Below are 18,766 nucleotides of genomic sequence, written 5' to 3'. Positions count from 1 at the left end.
GAAAAAGAGTAAGAACAATCCCCACAGTTTCTGCTGATCCACCATGTGGGTCGGGGAACAGCCCAGAGACCTTCCTGTGTTGGATCAGGAGTTGGGAGGTTTGGGAGGAACCTGGGCCTTCCCTCTACTGCGGGTTCCAGCCCAGGGCCCTGTGGACTGCAGCTGTCTAGAGTGCCTTCTGGAACAGCTGCACGACAGCTACAATTCCCTGGGCTACTTCCCCATGGCCTCCTCCCAACACCTTTTTTGTCCTCACCACAGGACCTTCCTCCTGATGTCTGTTAACGCTTGTACTCAGTCCTCCAGCAGCACATCCTCTCACTCCCAGCTCCTTACACACACCTCGCTAACTGGAGTGAGAGCCTTTTTAAATAGGTGTCCCGATTAGCCTTAATTAATTCTAGCAGTCCCAATTGGCTACAGGTGTCTTTATTAGCCTGCCTGCCTTAATTAGTTCTAGAAAGTTCCTGAGTGTTCTGGAATAGTCCCTGTTATCTTACCCAGGGAAAAGGGACCTGCTTAACCTGGAACTAATGTATCTACCTTCGACCACTCTCTTGTAGCCATCTGGCCTGATCCTGTCACATATCCCACCTCCCCCCCGCCCCCCAACACCACAGGGTTAGGCAACTTGGAACGTCAGGCAGTTTACTCGCGATAAGCTGTCTGCGTTGCCATGGTGGCTTCCGGCCCGGTGTTGTATGGTGAATTGGAAAGGTTGTAAAGACAGGAACCACCTAGTCACCCTTGCATTCTTTATTTCACTGGATCCATTGGAGGGGTGCATCATCGGTCACAAGGGTAAACCGTTGTCCTAGTAGGTAATAATGAAGTGTTTCCATGGCCCATTTCACAGCAAGTCATTCTCTCTCAACCACTGCATACTTCTGCTCTCTCAGAAGGAGTTTCCTGCTGAGGTAGACGATTGGGTGTTCTTCGTCTCCGACCATCTGTGATAGGACAGCTCCCAATCCTACTTCAGATGCATCTGTTTGTAAAATGAACTCTATAAGCATGGGGTTACTGCAGAGGGCTGTCCGTAGATCCGTAAACATGTTCTCCTCAGCGTCAGCGTCACCATGTCTGTACCCCGGGCTTTTATCAGATCTGTCAGGGAACTCGCTCTGGTAGCAAAATGGGGCATAAATCACCAGTAGTATCCCACCATCCCCAGGAATGCCTGGAATTACTTTTTCCGATTTGGCTAGGGCCAATTTTGGATAGCTTCCAGTTTGTTCAGTTGGAGCTTGACCGTGCCCCTTCCTACAGTGTAGCCAAGGTATTTAGCCTCAGCTAGCCCTATAGCACACTTGGCTGGATTGGCTGTAAGGCCAGCTCGTCTTAGCGTGTCCAGAACCACTTCCACCTTTACCAAGTGGGTCTCCCACACGTGGGTATGGATAATTACATCATCCAGGTACGCAGCTGCATAACTGGTATAGGGCCACATGAGTTTGCCCATGAGATGCTGGAAGGTGGCAAGTGCCCCATGCAGTCCAAAAGGAAGAACAGTATAAGTACCTAAGAACGGCCGTACCAGGTCAGACCAAAGGTCCATCTAGCCCAGTATCTGTCTACTGACAGTGGCCAATGACAGGTGCCCCAGGGGAAGTGAACTTAACAGGCAAAGATCAAGTGATCCCTCTCCTGCCATCCACTTCCATCCTCTGACAAACAGAGGCTAGGGACACCATTCCTTACCCATCCTGGCTAATAGCCATTTATGGACTTAATGCCTCTTTTACCTGTAAAGGGTTAAGAAGTTCACCTAGCCTAGCTGACACCTGACCAGAGGAACCAATGGGGAAGTCAAAAGGAAGGAGGGAGTTTTCTTTGTTTAGTCAGTTTTCAGTTTCAGCTGGAAAAAAAAGATCAACCACCAGCCTCTCAGAGAGAGTAGTTTTAGAAAGGAATAAATAGGGTTTTTATTTATTTTTTTTTGTACTTGTCTGTTGGTGCAAATTAAGGAATTATCAAATTTCTATTTCTGTGTGTGTTAAAAAAATTTTTTGGAACAATGTGTGTTGTTTTTTTTTCTTCTGTTTGATTGTAGCTGCTGATAGTCTCCCTGTTTTTTTTATTTTTTTTCTTTTTTTTTCTTTTTTTTTAAAAAGCCTTCTTTGATCTTTTGATTGATTTTTTTTTTTTTAAGTTTTAAGATTGGAGGGATCTGGACTCCAGGTGGGAGAAAAAGGAGAGAAAGGGGGTTCTCCTTGTGTTGTGATAAGAAGGTTGGTTGGGTCGGTGTGAGGGAGGACTTGGTGAGAAAGTCTCAAGACTATCCAAAAAAAAAGGGGATAAGTGAGGAGGAGTGGAGACGAGATCGGCTGGTAAGAATTGTAGCTAGTGCAGATCCCCAGAAGATCATCACCTAAACCAGAGTAAAGGTTCAGTGTGGGAGATGACTATGGACAATGCTCTAATGCTGGTAGCTAATCAGATAAGAGAGTTCTCAGTCCAAGTTCTGTGTGCTCCAGAAGAACTTCCTTTATTAGTTTTTTTACCTGCTGCTTTTTAATTTCTTTTAATTTAGTTTGGTGTTCTTTGTTATTATAAATATATAAATAAAATTTTTTTTATCCAGTCCACTTTTTTCCATATCACTATATATTTTATATACCTCTATCCTTATTCCTTTTTCTCTTTTCCAAGCTGAAAATATTCCCTCTCTTATTCCCCCTTCTCCACCCCCCTCCTCCCAAACCCCTAATCATTTTAGTTTTTTCTTCTTTTTTCTAGTGCTTTTCTGAGGTGCTTTCTGAGGTGAGAGACATATCTGAGTAGTATGTAATTACCATATATTATACAATATTTAATATCTATGTCTCATAATCTATTCTCTTTCCCCTTTTTTAATGATCTTTTTTTTTCCTGTTTGCTTTTTGACCCTTTGCACACCACGTGACACTACTGCAGAGCACTCCACAGTCACTGTCCACATCTCTTTTAGATGATTAGTTAATTTTGGGCTTATTTTAGTTGTCTGTATGTATACTTGGGTTTTTTTTTATATTGTTTTTTACATTACATTTATACACATTATTTATTATTTGCCATTTTGTTGCCCAGTTTTTGTTCTTTAGTTCTTTTCTTCTTCTTTCTGAAGTGTGCCTTTTTGCAGTTTAGTATCATCTGCAAACTTTGCCACCTCGCTGTTTACCCCTTTCTCCAGATCATTAAAAAAAAAAGAGGATTGGATTCAGCATCAGAATAATCCTGCTCACATTGAGAGCTGCCATCAGTTACGTCAACTGTATCCTGATTGGAATCCTGAGGTCCATTCTTCGAAGAGAAATGAAGGCGGGAGAAAAGAAAATCAGACCCCAAAGAGATGTTCCAACTCTGCTAGTCCTGGTCCTAGGCATTCAAGAGGATCAGGCTCTGGCCACATTCTTCGCCGGTCCCGATCCAGGATCCCTGGCCATTTCAGGCTAGCTAGATCAAGAAGTTGAAGTCCAAGGCAGATGCATCATCCTAGCCCTAGACACAGGTCTAGGTCACCACAACGATCTAGAAATCCTCTGAGGTGTAGACCATGACCCCAAAGATCTGCTAGCAATGAATGGGCATCAAGGAGGACAACTAGATCTCCAGACAAAAAGGCAGCCTTGGAGGCTGTAGTAAAAAGTTTGGGAGCCAGTTTCGTTGCAGAGTTCAATAAACAGAAATCACTTCAAGCAGCTGGGCAAGGGTCCTCAGGGATAGGCAAAGCATCATCTGCACAAGGGATTTCAGGGGTAGGGAAGATACATGGATCTATGAAAAAGCCACTAAGTGCTACAGGAAAGATTTATCATCTGTTCCTGGCTCAGCTACTTCTGAAATGAAATCTCAAACTGCTGGTGTGCAAGAAAAGAAAGAGATGAATTTTGATGGGAAAACTGCAAAGGAAGCCGATGTTCCTCATCCCGCTCCTTAGAACAGACTGTTGAGAGAGAAGCTTTTGAGTTGTGGCACAGGTCTCCATCAATCGGATCTGCCGGATGATGGCTTTTCAGATCAAGATATTAAAAAAACTGTTCAGCCATTTGGTAAAGTTAGTGACCTCCTGGTGCTTTGCTCTAGAAATGAGGCCTTCCTAGAAATGAATTACAAAGAGGCAGTGATAGCAGCTGTGAAGTATGGTGAGACAGCGCCAGTGCTGGTAAATGGGAAGCGTGTGAAAATAAGTGTAGCTGAAAAACCAAAAGCACCTCCTGGCCAGGTCAAGTACGTCTAAAGAAGACTCCAAAGACTGTAAAGAAAGCTGCATTAAGTACAAAAAAAATGGAAACCGTACTACTACTAAAGAAGATTAAATCTGCTACTCCAGCTGCTTCTGCAGCAAAATTAACAAAAGCCAGACAAACCGCAACAAAAGCAGTTAAACTTGCTGGTAAACATGAAGTATATTGAAACAGACCCTCTGGTGTAGAGAATGCCGTCTTTTCTTTTGCATCTTTGCCAAGGGGAATCTGCCAGTATCCCTTTGTTAAATCAAAGGTGGTCAAAAATTGGGCATTGCCCAGGTGATCAGCTAACTCATCGATGCGGGGTATGGGATATGCATCAAATTTGGATATCTCATTCAGTCAGCAGAAGTCATTACAAAACCTAGTGTGCCATCGGGTTTGGGCATCAACACAGTTGGGCTCGACCATTGACTGTGGGAACTCTTCAATGACTCCTAGTTCCAACATCCTTTTTTCCTCTGCCTTGATCTCCTCCCTTTTTGCCTCCTGGACCCAGTAGGGCCTTAAAGTTACTTTTGCCCCAGGGTGTGTGATAATGTGGTGATATGCTTCAGTGGTCCAGCCTGGTTTGGTTGAAAATACGTCCTGGTATCGGCTGATCATCTCAGTTACCTCCTTCTTCTGGTTCAGTGTCAGATCAGGGGATATCCTATTCTGCTCATGTAGGTTATTTCCCTGAATCGGGGCCTATTGGGCCATCACACATGCCTCTCACTGGTTCCAAGGTTTCAAGAGGTTAATGTGATAAATTTGTTCTTGTTTCTGGTGTCCAGGCTGCCGCACATTGTTGGTTACTTCCCCCACAGGTTCAACCATCTCACAGGGCCCCGGCCATTGGGCCAGAAGCTTGATTTCTGCTGTGGGTACCAACACCATCACCCGATCCCCTGGTTGGAACTGTCAGACTTTTGCCTGGTGATTGTACTGGGTTCGCTGCACCTCCTGCACCTTTTCCAAATGTTCCCATACAATAGGGGTGACCCGGGCAATCCAGTCTTGCATCTGCAATACATGTTCAGTTATGCTTCTCCCCTCATTGGGTTCCTCTTCCCAGATCTCTATGGTGATATTTAATATGCCACGGGGATGGCACCCATATAATAATTCAAAGGGTGAAAACCCAGTTGAGGCCTGAGGTACCTTCCGGATGGCAAACATAAGGTAAGGTAACAGGGTGGCCCAATCCTTCCCATCTCGACTTACCACCTTCCTTATCATACCCTTGAGGGTTTGGTTAAACCTTTCTACCAGCCCATCAGTCTGCGGATGGTAGACTGAAGTTCTCAGGGTATGTATATGGAGCAGCGTACAGAGGTCCTTCATTAGCTTCAACATAAATGGGGTTCCTTGGTCTGTTAATATCTCCTTTGGTAGCCCCACTCGGACAAAGATCCCCACTAACTCTTTAGCTGTCACTTTAGAGGCTGTGTTACACAGTGGGACGGCTTCTGGGTAGCGAGTAGCATAGTCCAAAACAACAAGTATGTATTGGTGGCCCCGAGCCATCTTCTCCAGGGGTCCCACTAGGTCCATCACTATTCACTCAAAGGGGACCTCTGTGATGGGAAGGGGTACAAAAGGTGCCCTCAGGTGAGGACGGGGACTGTGCAGCTGACACTCTGGGCAGGAGGCACAATACTTCTGCACTTCTTCATGGACCCCGGGCCAGAAGAACCGTCATATGACTCATGCCAGCGTCTTCTCTACCCCTAAATTCTGCACAGAAAGATGACCATGGGCAAGGCTTAATACGGCATTCTGGTGTTTTTGAGGTACTAGGAGATGCTGTACCTTCTGCCCCTGTACTGGTGCAATGCGGTACAAGAGATCCTCCTTCATTCTGAAGTAGGGTCCTGGTCCCTGGGTTTTTCCTTCCACAGGGACCTCATCTATTTCGGTCACCTCCTTCCTAATGTCCTGTATTTATTGGCAGATTTTGCTCGCCTCAGAGATTCACAGTAGCCCTCAGTTTGGCCACTTTCACTTTGTTCACTCAGATAACCTCATCACTGGCCAGCATGGGAGGGAAAAATAGTAAGAACAATCTCTGCAGTTTCTGCTGATCCACCATGTGGGTCGGGGAACAGCCCAGAGACCTTCCTGTGTTGGATCAGGAATTGGGAGGTTTGGGAGGAACCTGGGCCTGCTCTCTACTGTGGGTTCCAGCCCAGGGCCCTGTGGACTGCAGCTGTCTAGAGTGCCTTCTGGAACAGCTGCACGACAGCTACAATTCCCTGGGCTACTTCCCCATGGCCTCCTCCCAACACCTTCTTTGTCCTCACCACAGGACCTTCCTCCTGATGTCTGTTAACGCTTGTACTCCTCAGTCCTCCATCAGTCTAATCTTTTTATTACTGACCTTGGCACAAAAGTGGGAATGTGCTAATAAAGTTTGTGGATGACATCAAGCTGAGAGGTATTGCCAATACAGAGTGACCGGGATATCATACAGCAGGTAAGTATGCACAGTGGTCTGTGATGGGATGTTAGATGGGATCTGAGTTACTGCAGAGAATTCTTTCCTGGGTGCTGGTGGGTGAGTCTTGCCCACATGCTCAGGGTTTAACTGATCTCCATATTTGGGGTCGGGAAGGAATTTTCCTCCAGGGCAGATTGGCAGAGGCCCTGGAGGTTTTTCGCCTTCCTCTGCAGCATGGGGCATGGGTCACTTGCTGAAGGATTCTCTGCAGCTTGAGGTCTTCAAACCACAATTTGAAGACTTCAATAACTCAGACATAGGTTAGGGGTTTGTTATAGAAGTGGATGGGTGAGATTCTGTGGCCTGCGTTGTGCAGGAGGTCAGACTAGATGATCCCTTCTGACCATAAAGTCTATGAGGAAGAGCTGGATGACCTTGTAAACTGGAGTAATAGTAATAAGATAACATTTAATAGTGAAAAGTGCAAGGTTCACTTTACGGATTAATAACAAGAATTTTTGTTATAAACTGGGGACGCATCACTTGGAAGTAACAGGAGGAGAAGGTCCTTGGAGTATTGGTTATTCACAGGATGACTATGAGCCGCCAATGTGAAAAAAGCTAATGTGGTCTTGGCATACATCAGGCGAGGTATTTCCAGTAGAGATAAGGTGGTGTTAGTACTGTTACACAAGGAACTGGTGAGACCTCATCTGGAATATTGCGTGCATTTCTGGTCTCCCATGTTTAAGAAGGATGAATTCGAACTGGAACAGAGAAGGGCTACTAGGATGATCCAGGAAATGGAAAACCATTCTTTAGAAAGGAGACTCAAAGAGCTTGGCTTGTTTAGCCTAACCAAAAGAAGGCTGAGGGGAGATATGATTACTCTCTATAAATATATCAGAAAGATAAATACCAGGGAGGGAGAGGAATTATTTAAACTCAGTACCAATGTAGACACAAGAACAAATGGATATAAACTGGCCATCAGGAAGTTTAGACTTGAAATTAGATGAATGTTTCTAACCATCAGAGGAATGAAGTTCTGGAATAGCCTTCCAAGGGGATCAGTGAAGGAAAAAAGACATATCTGGCTTCAAGACTGAGCTTGATAAGTTTATAGAGGGAATGGTATGATGGGATAGCCTAATTGTAGCAATTAATTGATCTTTGACTATTAGCGGTAAATATGCTCAATGGCCTGTGATGGGACACTAAATAGGGTGGGATCTGAGTTAATACTCAGAATTCTTGCCTGGGTGCTGGCTGGTAAGTCTTGCCCACATGCTCAGGGTTTAGCTGATCACCATATTTGAGGCCGGGAAGAAATTTTCCTCCAGGGCAGATTGGCAAAGGCCCTGGGGTTTTTCGCCTTCCTCTGCAACGTGGGGCACGGGTCACTTGCTGGAGGATTCTCTGCACCTTGAAGTCTTTAAACCACGAGCTGAGGACTTCAATAGCTCAGACATAGGTCCTGGGTTTGTTACAGGAGTGGGTGGGTGAGATTCTGTGTCCTGCGTTGTGCGGGAGGTCAGACTAGATGATCATAATGGTCCCTTCTGACCTTAAAGTCTGTGAGTCTATAACACCCTGCCAACTATATCATGCAGAAGCTAGAGTTCCCAGATGACCTGATTCTGACTGGCCAGCTGCAAAAGTTTGTTTGCCTTATTGGGAGTGGTGAGCATTGTATGCTTAGCATGTGCATTCTGTTTTGGTGATTGTTAATAAGTAGAGTTAAGGATATTACCATGTAATGCTCTTTCACTGGTAAAAGACCACACAAACCCATACAGTGTAATGTTATACCCTGAGCCCTAAGAACAGAGTAAGGATGGGTGCCTAAATTAAGAGGCCTAGGAACTGGGTAAAGGTGGGTGCCCCTAGAGTGTTCAGGTAACAGGTATAAAGTGAGAGATGTCAAAAGCCAAGCAGAGTTGGACCTTATGAAGGGAATTAAAATCAACAGTAAAAGGTTCTATAGCCATATAAATAAAAAGAACACAAGAAAAGAACTGAGACCACTAAGCACTGATGATGGGGTGGAGATTAAAGATAATTTAGGCATGGCCCAACACCCAATACGAAGTTGGGCATACTAAAAAAAAAATGTTTAAACACAAACAGTCTTTTAAGAAGGCTCCCAGAGAGGAGACTGAAAAATTGGCATTTGTAAAAGATGTTACCCCTTTTGAGCAAATCTTGTAAATTTTCAGCCACAGGCCTTGGTCTGATCAAGTGTTAGCTGATGTCCCACACAATTTCAGACCTAGAAGATAAATTGGCTCAGTACATATTGATATATAAACCCTCAACTCAAATAAAAAAGGAAGCAGCTGCAGTTTGGCTTCTATGGAAAACCTGTAATAAGGTATTCCTTCAATTGGCTGAATGTAAAAATGAAAACAAGAAACTGCACCAAGATTTACAAGCCTCTGCTGCAAAAGCAGATAAATGGATATGTATGTCCTTTAGTACCCAAACCCAGTTAGATGCCCTTAAGGATGGGTACAGAAAGTTAAAACAGCACTCTCAAATCTTACAGCAGCAGGAACATCAGAACAAGGGACATTTGAGACCCCAGAAGGGGCAGACTTTTGGGACCCCTCTGGAGATTGGGAAGGGGATAATTGAGTAGATTCCTTCTCCCAGGGCCAAAATGCCATTGCAGCAGTAACAAAAAGAACAGTCACCACCACGAGGGAGGATGGTGAAAGTGAAACAGTTAACAACAGTGCCTGCTTCTGCCTCAGATCTCGAGGCCATGGCAAAGTGGCTGGGGATTTTAAAACAGGAAAATTTTCCTAGATGGAGTATTAATGCCCTTTACTGGGAGAAAGGGAAAATTTAAACTCACAAGAAATGCACCACTTAATAAGCATTTGTGCAGCCCCAAGTACCAGACACACTGTGGCAGAGACCAAACAGGGTCTGCTGCAGTGGGAGCACTGTGCTAATTTGTTTCTAAGCTTCTATCTTTCAGCCTCTGAACCAAAACATCAGGAGAGCTGGTACCAGCTGAAGAGTTACAGAAATACCATGGTTATAGTGCCATGACACAGTCTGTGTTCTGAGTTGCATGTTCTGTGTCTGTCTCTGGTGGGTGTCCTGTGCTAGGACTGGGTCCAGAGAGAGAGGGGTTACTGCACTAGACAGGGCAAATGCCTTTTCCTCTCTCTACCTCCCCCATCTCCAACCAAATGATCAACCACATCCACCTCTGTCCAAAATACTTTAGTCCCCAATGCATCAGGTTTATTTTTTGTTAGGTTCTCTAAAAGTCATTTTGTTGTTCATTTTTGTTATTGATACATTTGTATAGTAAGTTATATTTGCTCGTATTGTTAATTCCACACTTTCCTCTATGCACTCTGGTTCTACTTTCCCAAGCCCTGAAGGGAAGTTCTCGGGCCTCCATAACCTGTAAGACTTTGTTCTATGATTGCAAGGCCCCATCTTTCAGGTCCCCCAAAACCTCTTGAAAACAACTGTTGAAAATAGGTGATTCTGCAACATTTTTAGCAACTAAATGTTAGTTTAAGTCCAAATCAGCTTAACCTTGCATGACAACTGTGGTACTCCTACAAAAATCTTATTTGTTGTGTGTGCTTAAGGAGGACCTGACCTCAGTGACTTTTATTGTTTGATGGCTATTGCAGCATCAAACTTGGGCCTAATTTTGTTTGTCAATGTACCCAATTATTGTGATGGTTTTATTGTATTCCCAATTATTATAATTATGATTGTTTGCATTTGTGTTTATGTTATATCTGGTGTTTAGTCAATTGTAATGGTTTTAGTTATATTCACCTGGTTATGATTGTTTGGTTTGTTTGCAACAGATACAAAAGATTTATATGGTGACCACTCAAGAATTGTTCTTGAGAGGTCAAAATGGGGAGAATGTAGATAAATCTCTGATAATTTTTATATGATCTTACATTGTGCCTCTTCATATAGCCTTGTAGTGGGCCTACCCATGTGTGACCTCTATTTTCATGAGACTTTGTATCAAAGCCTCATATGGAGCCTTGGTATATGGAGACTTTGTATCAAAGCCTCATGTAGAAACTTTGCATTGCCCTTGGTATAATGTTATAGCCCCTAAGGATAGAATAAGATAGAAAAAAAATGTCTTTTTGCTAGCAGTAGAACAAGATCTCCTCCCCCCCCCCCCCGTCCCCCAACTCCCTAATCAATTGCCCTATTGAATGAATGAGGTGTGAATGAGCAAGGCATGGAAGGCAGCACCTCCAGACAGCCTCAACCCTTGGAGAGGGTCTGGGAGCCAGACCCAAGGACAATAAAACGTGTCAAGTGGGCTCATGAAAGACAAGCAGACATACTGATGGCCTCTGGGGTTAGAAGCAAGCACCTTCTTTTGGAAACACCCTCTTTGCAGCACTGGAACAACACCCAGAAGAAAGCAAGACAAAGGACCAACGGACACAGACACAGATTTTGAATCTGATACAGATTTGCATAAGAGGGAAGCTGCTATAAATGTGAGGTGTCTTGCAAAGGACTCCAGGTCTCCTCTTGTCAACATGGGAGCATCGATCCGAATTGGCAGAAGCCCGGCTCCACTCCCTCCCCCATCTAACTCACCTGGCCAGTGCAGTTAGGAGGAGCAACTAATTGGAAGATGGAGTGTGTTTGTGTGTGTGTGTGTATATATATATAAAATCATATGCATATGATACAGTGTTAATGAGTACATGTATTAGTAATAAATGTGGCGTTTTGCCTTATTCCCCCTGAAAAGATCCTGTGCAGTACTTTAAGTACAACAGAGGGGCCAAAGCTGTAGAGGTGCTGGGCGCTCACACTTCCCATTTATGTCAATGTGATTAATATGAATCTGTGTTTGGCATAGATGAATGTAGGAGAATTTGTCTACACAGAGGGGCACCCATGTCACAAAGCACTTCACCTGGAATTCTAGCTAAACATAATGGTAAATGATGAAGACACAAGAACCTGATTAGATTTAAAAATTACTAGGTCCCTGGAATGCTGCCAACAAAGGATATATTGATTTAATCTCTTTTAGAGAACCATTTGTTCCTCAAACCCTGAAAACTGATGTTGGGTAGGATTTTATATGTGTATTGAACACCACAGATGATTCAGGGACCGCAAAACCCAACTGGCCACACTATTCTAATTTCCATTTCATACTTGAAGGACCTGACTGAGACCACAGCTTTACAAGGAAGTCAGGGGAAGAGGTTTTATTGAAAGCAGTGTATTTCTTTCCCCCATCCTGCTGCCCCCAGACATCAGTCCAGCAGCCCAAGTCAGGAAGCCACTTAGAGAGCTTTGGGCTGTCCCCAAATGGCTGTTGGAAGGCGGGAAAGGAGTCATCCATTTTGTTCCCAGCTAAAATGCAGATCACTTTTGAGACCCAAGGAGTGAAGGCAAGAGCTGAAAAAAAGGCTATGGAGAAAGAAGCAATGGGTTGAATTCATAAGGTGGAGTTCATTTTGGTGATTCTTGCCACAATGACAGATTTATGGCTAGAGATTTCAAAGGAGTTTAAAGGAATTTGGTGCTTTAATCACCAGACAGACCATCCTTGTTTTATGATGAACACCCTTTTTACTGAACCATTTGACAAACGTAATGGATGTTAAAAGCATTATATTTTTAGTAGATATTTGCTGAAAATAAAGAGAGATACGGTTGTACCCTCCCCCACAGCAGTGTCCTCTTTTGGGGAACCTGAAATAAGGTAACCCTGGGAATAGAGACTGAACTGGAGAAGGCACTACAGGCACCACCTCCCTGTGCTATAGTAGCTAGGTCAATAGAAGCATTCAGGGGTGTGAAAAATTCACACCCGGGAGCAGGGCTGGCTCCAGGCACCAGCTTAGCAAGCAGGTGCTTGGGGCGGCCACTCTGGAGCAGGGCAGCACGTTCAGGTATTCGGCAGCAATTCGGCAGAGGGTCCCTCACTCCCGCTCGGAGCAAAGGACCTCCCGCTGAATTGCCGCAGATCACGATCGCAGCTTTTTTTTTTTGGCTGCTTGGGGCGGCAAAACCCCTGGAGCCAGCCCTGCCTGGAAGCGCCATAACTATATTGACCAGGACTCGGCTGTGCTAACATTGAAGCTGTAGATGATAGTCAGAATACCTTGGCTGCATAGCGTTTACATAAAGCTATAAATCTTCTTTGCAAACAGTAACTAATTAATTTACTCAGCTTCCCTGTGCCTGTGTGAAAAGTAAAATATAAAGTTAGAGCTCAGATAACAACTGATGACTTACACCCTGGAATCATAACTTTGCTTTTATGAATGATCAGTTGAAGTCAGTATTTCTGTTCTAAACTGCTCTGTGGGTACAGTGAAATATTCATCTCTTGCAGGGGGACAGTTTCATATAGGAGTATTTATACCAGAGGTGGAAGAAAGGGAAAGCATTCCTGGTAAATTCAGCAGTGAGAGAGATGATCAGAGCCATGTTCTCCGCATCATAAAATTTCACCTTTCCCCTTGCATAGTTCAGATAAACTCTGATCTTCCTGGATGTCTTATGCAGAAATGGAAGTGTCTCCAAAGAGGTAAGAACCCAAATCCCCTCCTCCGGTTTAAGGAGGATCTTTCCCTTCCTCCTCACAGAGTCGTTGGTGACTCCAAGAGCCCAGTGTCCCCCAGCCTCCACCTCCCAGTAATGTCTCCCTGAGGTAAAGCCCTCAGATCCTAGGACAGAAGCAGAAATATCAAATCTCTCAGGATTGTTGGGCAGATCCTGCCATGTGTCTGCACGTCTCACACTTTTCTGATCCTCAGACAGGACAAGTCGGGGATGGGCTGTGGCTGGATCCAGAGTCACATCCGCTGAGGTGAGAGATAAAAACAGTTTTTACAATGAAAGCTGCAGAAAGGTTTGCTCATTTCAGCCTCAGTTTGAGAGCTGATCCATGGATCTCCCTCACCCAAATTTACTAGAACTTAAAAGAGTTCTGGTAAACAATGTCAGGTATTGTGCCATTTCTGATCTAATGAGTGTGACTTCTAGCAGTGCACTTTCAGTGAAACATTCCAATAAAAAACTTTAATAAAATCATTAGTTCCCTGTCTGTGATGGGATATACAAATACCACATTGGGATGGAAGGGGTTAAAGGACAGTACTGGGCCCAGCTAGCCACACCCCTCCAGCCCTCCAGAGCATGCTCCAGCTGGAGACAGGGTTGAAAAGGGAGCAACCCAGCTCAGAATGTGGGAGGAGGACAGACCTACCCTGTAGCTCCTGCGAAAGGAGCTAGAGACACCTCCCTGAAACACCAGGAGTGTGTGCTGAGCCTGGTTCGGGGTCACGGTTTGGTTTCCTGTTCCTTTTTTTTTTAATCTTATCTGGGACAAGAAGCGGAGAGAGGGGTGATAGGAAGCAACCCAGGGAGGATAACATAGAGGGTCCATCCCCCCATCCCCAGAGGTCAATGCTGCTGACCCTCCTAGTGTCTGAGTTGGAACCTCATGGAGTGGGTGGGCCCAGGATTCCCTACCACTGTGGCTGAGTGTATGCTAACCAGTAGGCCACCCAGCCCACCAAGGACCCTACTAGACTGCCCAAAGATCTGAGTGAGCCCAACCCATGGGGTTTATATGACATCTTAGTCCAAACTTCCTGTTTGAACGTAGCAGCAGTGTTGCTATGCCAGTTAAGAAGACCATGAGTCTCAAATATTAGTGCCTGCAGATATTAACCCTATCGTTGTTGCCTTTGTCAATACAGAAGTGTCAGTTTAAATACAGGACAATGATACGTCAAACTTTTCTCAGCCATCCGTCCCTTTTGACATGTTGAATTGGATTCCACCCCCTTTCTACACTGCTGGCCTTGATGTGAGTGACACAAAATACCAGTTCTAATCTAGGCTTTGGTACTTTAAAGCAGTGGTACAGGAAAGTGGGATTGCAGGTAACAAGGCAGAGATATTACATTACTCAGAGACTCAGAGACTTTAAGGTCAGAAGGGACCATTATGATCATCTAGTCCAACATCCTGCACAACACAGGCCACAGAATCTCACCCACCCACTCCTTTAAAAAACCCCTAACCTATATCTGAGTTACTGAAGTCCTGAAATCATGGTTTAAAGACCTCAAGGTGCAGTGAATCCTCCAGCAAATGACCCGTGCCCCATGCCTCTGCCAATCTGACCTGGAGGAAAATTCCTTTCCGACCCCAAATATGGCGATCAGTTAAACCCTGAGCATGTGGGCAAGACTCACCAGTCAGCACTCAGGAAAGAATTCTCTGTAGTAACTCAGATCCCATCCCATCTAACATCCCATCACAGACCACTGGGCATACTTACCTGCTGATAATCAAAGTTCAATTGCCAAATTAATTGCCAAATTTAGGCTATCCCATCATACCATCCCCTCCATAAGTTTATCAAGCTTAGTCTTGAAGCCAGATATGTCTTTTGCCCCCACTACTCCCCTTGGAAGGCTTTTCCAGAACTTCACTCCTCTAATGGGTAGAAACCTTCGTCTAATTTCAAGTCTAAACTTCCTAGTGTCCAGTTTATATCCATTTGTTCTTGTGTCCACACTGGTACTAAATTTAAATAATTCCTCTCCCTTCCTAATATTTATCCCTCTGATATATTTATAAAGAGCAATCATATCCCCCCTCAGCCTTCTTTTGGTTAGGCCAAACAAGCCAAGCTCTTTGAGTCTCCTTTCATATGATGGGTTTTCCAGTCCTCAGATCATCCTAGTAGCACTTCTCTGTACCTGTTCCAGTTTGAATTCATCCTTCTTAAACATGGGAGACCAGAACTGCACACAATATTCCAGATGAGGTCTCACCAGCCCTTTATATCCACCTAGGATGAAAACAGAAAGACAACAACATTTAGATTTCTCTCTGCAGAACAGTTCTACCTGCTGACCTGGGGATATTTCACCAGCATAACTCCTTCACCCAGCTTGATTTATTTGCTTCAGTTATTCTTAGGCTGTTCCCTGGGCCTGTCCCCCAGCCCTCAGGTCAGACTCTCAGTTTGCTGCGCCCTGCAGTGGCAGCACATGCTCTTTGCCTACAGTCTGTGAATTTCCATCTTGCAAGGCAATCCCATCCTCCCGTCAGAGGAGAGTTGGCAGCAGGGAGTAGGCGCAGGGTTTCTAGCCAAGCAAGGCTTAGTAACGGGGAGAGCCCAGCTTCCCTGCTGTGGTCATTCCCAGACAAGCAAACTGCAGGGGCCAGGCAGACCTTCCCAGCACCACCACTGAGCTCTGCTGGGGGGTCCCCTCCCACAGCATAAATCTCTGATCAGAGGTGAATCCATGTGGTGCCCTAGAGGTGGAGATAGGCTGCTGGAGCCATGTGCTGGGTCTGGGGGTGGCTGAATGGAGTCTGGTCCTTTTTCCACCCCACCTCAGACACAGCTGCTCTGGCAGCTCCTTGTCACTGCCAATACGGTGCAGGCTGCTGCTGCTGCACTGGCAGCAGGGCCTGGCCTGGGAACAGTCAGTGATTGTGTCAGGCTGGAAAACTTCCCTGGAGAGCTCATGGGAGAGACAGGACATGGTGATTTTAACACTCTGTCTCAGCCAAACCTGAATAGAAAGTCATGGGACAAAGATCAGGCACTTCTCCAGCCTGAGGGGAATTCATGAAACTAGACTTTATTGGTGAGACAGGGTGAGGACTGAATTGTAAACAGTATAATCTTGGGCAGCAAAATGCTTATTGAGGGTTAGTGAATAATAATTGAGCTTGACCTAAATTTATTTGGACTGAGATTTTCAAAGGAGCCTAAGGAAGTTAGGTACCCATCTTCCATGGACGTTGGGATTATGCGAACTGAAGGTGCTTTGAAACTCTGAGCCTAAGAGTGGAAGTGTATGTTCTGACAGAGATATACTCTGTGTTGGGCTCATTGAGATGTTTGCAGCCCTGTTTGATAACTAATTATATATTCATAATGTTAAAAGTGCTGAGCTAAATTCTTCAAAAATTCATAAAAAGTCAGCAACAGGTAAAAAAAACCCATTCTTTTATTTTGAAAATTCTGAATCTGAAAATGGAACCATGAGGATTCTTTGTTTGTGGTTTTCAATAATTGTAGACCAGAGCTTCTCAGGACATTAGTGGCTTCCCATAAAATTCAGAAGGGTCATACTAAATAGCTGTTTAAGTGTCCCTTTGACTCCAGATGAAGAATATCTCAAGCCCTGGTGCATTCTTCTGGGCAAAGGCCAGGGGTCTGAGCCTCTTCACAGACATGGGTTTTAGTCTCTTTCTGTTCCTCTAGTGTTTTCCCCCCGTTTCTCTGTGTGTGACACAAATGTTGGGTTATTTACACAGCACTGCCCTGGCCTGCAGCATTCCCCTGCCCTGCTGCCACCCTCGCCCACTCGCTGAATGGTAATAATCCCCCATTAAGCTTCCAGCACCTGCCTTTCAATTATAAAATTCCTCTCCTCAGCTGACAGCCAATTGCACTTTAAAAAACTGGGGGCTTCTGCAGGCCTGAGATGGCTGCTGATGGCAAGGGGAAATATGCAGAAGGCATATGTAAGCGGGGGAATGGTCCCGCTATTGTTGGGAACTTTTCTGGCTTCTGCACTACCCCGGTGAAGTGGGCTAGCGAAAGGATCTGAGTCCTCGCTCCCACTTCCTTTACCCAGAGGCCCCCCTGCCCTTGAGGACTCCCCTTCCACTCTCCTGTCTGGCAGAGTCCTCATAACCCCAACAAGGCTGGGCCCAGGATTCCTAGGGGGCTCGACCCCCAACCCTGCTGTGGTCACCTAGGACAGGGGCTAAGGTGTCCCCACTCCGGGGTGCTCTCTTTGCACTGCGCACATCCCTGACCCACTGATCACATCATACAATTTAAAGCAAATACAAGTTATTTAATTAACACTTAATTTAAAAAAAGAATAAGGAAAAATGGGAAAGGTTAAAGAAAAACACATCACCCTGCTCTGTGGCAGGGAACATCACAAACAGTGTCTCTGAAAGGTCAGGGCACTTCACAGTCTGTTCCTTGTAGGTCCCAAGCCTTCTTCTCAGGTCCTGGCCATGCTGCAGGGATGCTGCGGGTCGGACACTTGCTCTGGCGGTGGACACACACTCTCAGGCTCTGGGTGGCAGGACCCTTCTCTCCAGCGTCACCCATGCCCTGTCAGGGTTACGATCCCCCTCCCAGTCTGGCCTGCAGGGCCTCTTGGCTGAGGTATCTCCCTGCGCTGGGCCCACTGCCCAGGGTCCCCCTCGCTCTCCCCAGCTGCTCACCGCACTCAGCTCCAGACTGCCCCAGCTCCATTCTGCCTCAGCACGGCTGCTGCTGCTGCTCTGACTTCAGCTCCCTGGGCTGCTTCTCTGGTCTCTCTGGCTCCAGTTGCTACCGCTCTGCTCCCAGGGCAGGGCTGCTCTGCAGGCTGCTTCTGTGACTCTGCTCTGAGCTCTCATCTGCTTCCTGGGCTGCTTGTCTGGCCCCTCTGGCTCTGGTTGCTGCAGCTCTCCTCCCAGGGCACGGCTGCTCTCTCTGGGCTGTGCCTGGCTTTTTGAGCTGCAGCTCCGCTCCCATCAGTTTAGCGTGGGGCCCTGCTCTCTCTCCTTAGCTCGGCCCCACTCCATCTGACTCAGACAATTCCAACGGAGGACGGGATCCCCTGTGGCCTCCTGACTCCTTGATTAGCCTGCCCGCCCTGTCAATCAGGCTGACCTGGAGTACTGGCCTCTCCACATTGTTCCTGGAGACTGTCAGTCTCAGGCTCCTGATTTCCCATCGACCACTCCCTTTTTAGTGCTGGGAGCTAGCAACCAAACACCCCCACTGAATGTTAGTAAGGGGGCAACAGTCCCCTTACACATAAAAAGCCCATACATCTCAAAAATGGACAGAAACAAGTGAGTAGTTTTTCCCCTCCATGAAAGAAGTGCAGTGTGGGCTCAGTGAGAGCCGGACCAACTCAGTATCACAGACACTGAGTCCAGGCACTAAACTCAATACAAACATATAGTGTCACAGAGCCAGAGTCTCCTTTCTTTACCTTCATGCCCTTGTAGCTCAGCCTGCACAGCCACATCCTTTCTTTCTCCCTCCAGATTCCACCGCTGGCTTCACAGATGTCTGATCTTCAGA

This window comes from Mauremys reevesii, linkage group 15 (assembly GCF_016161935.1).
Source record: "Mauremys reevesii isolate NIE-2019 linkage group 15, ASM1616193v1, whole genome shotgun sequence".
Lineage (NCBI taxonomy): Eukaryota > Metazoa > Chordata > Testudines > Geoemydidae > Mauremys > Mauremys reevesii.
The sequence above is the reverse complement of the archived record's forward strand: the minus strand, read 5'-3'. Positions refer to the sequence as shown.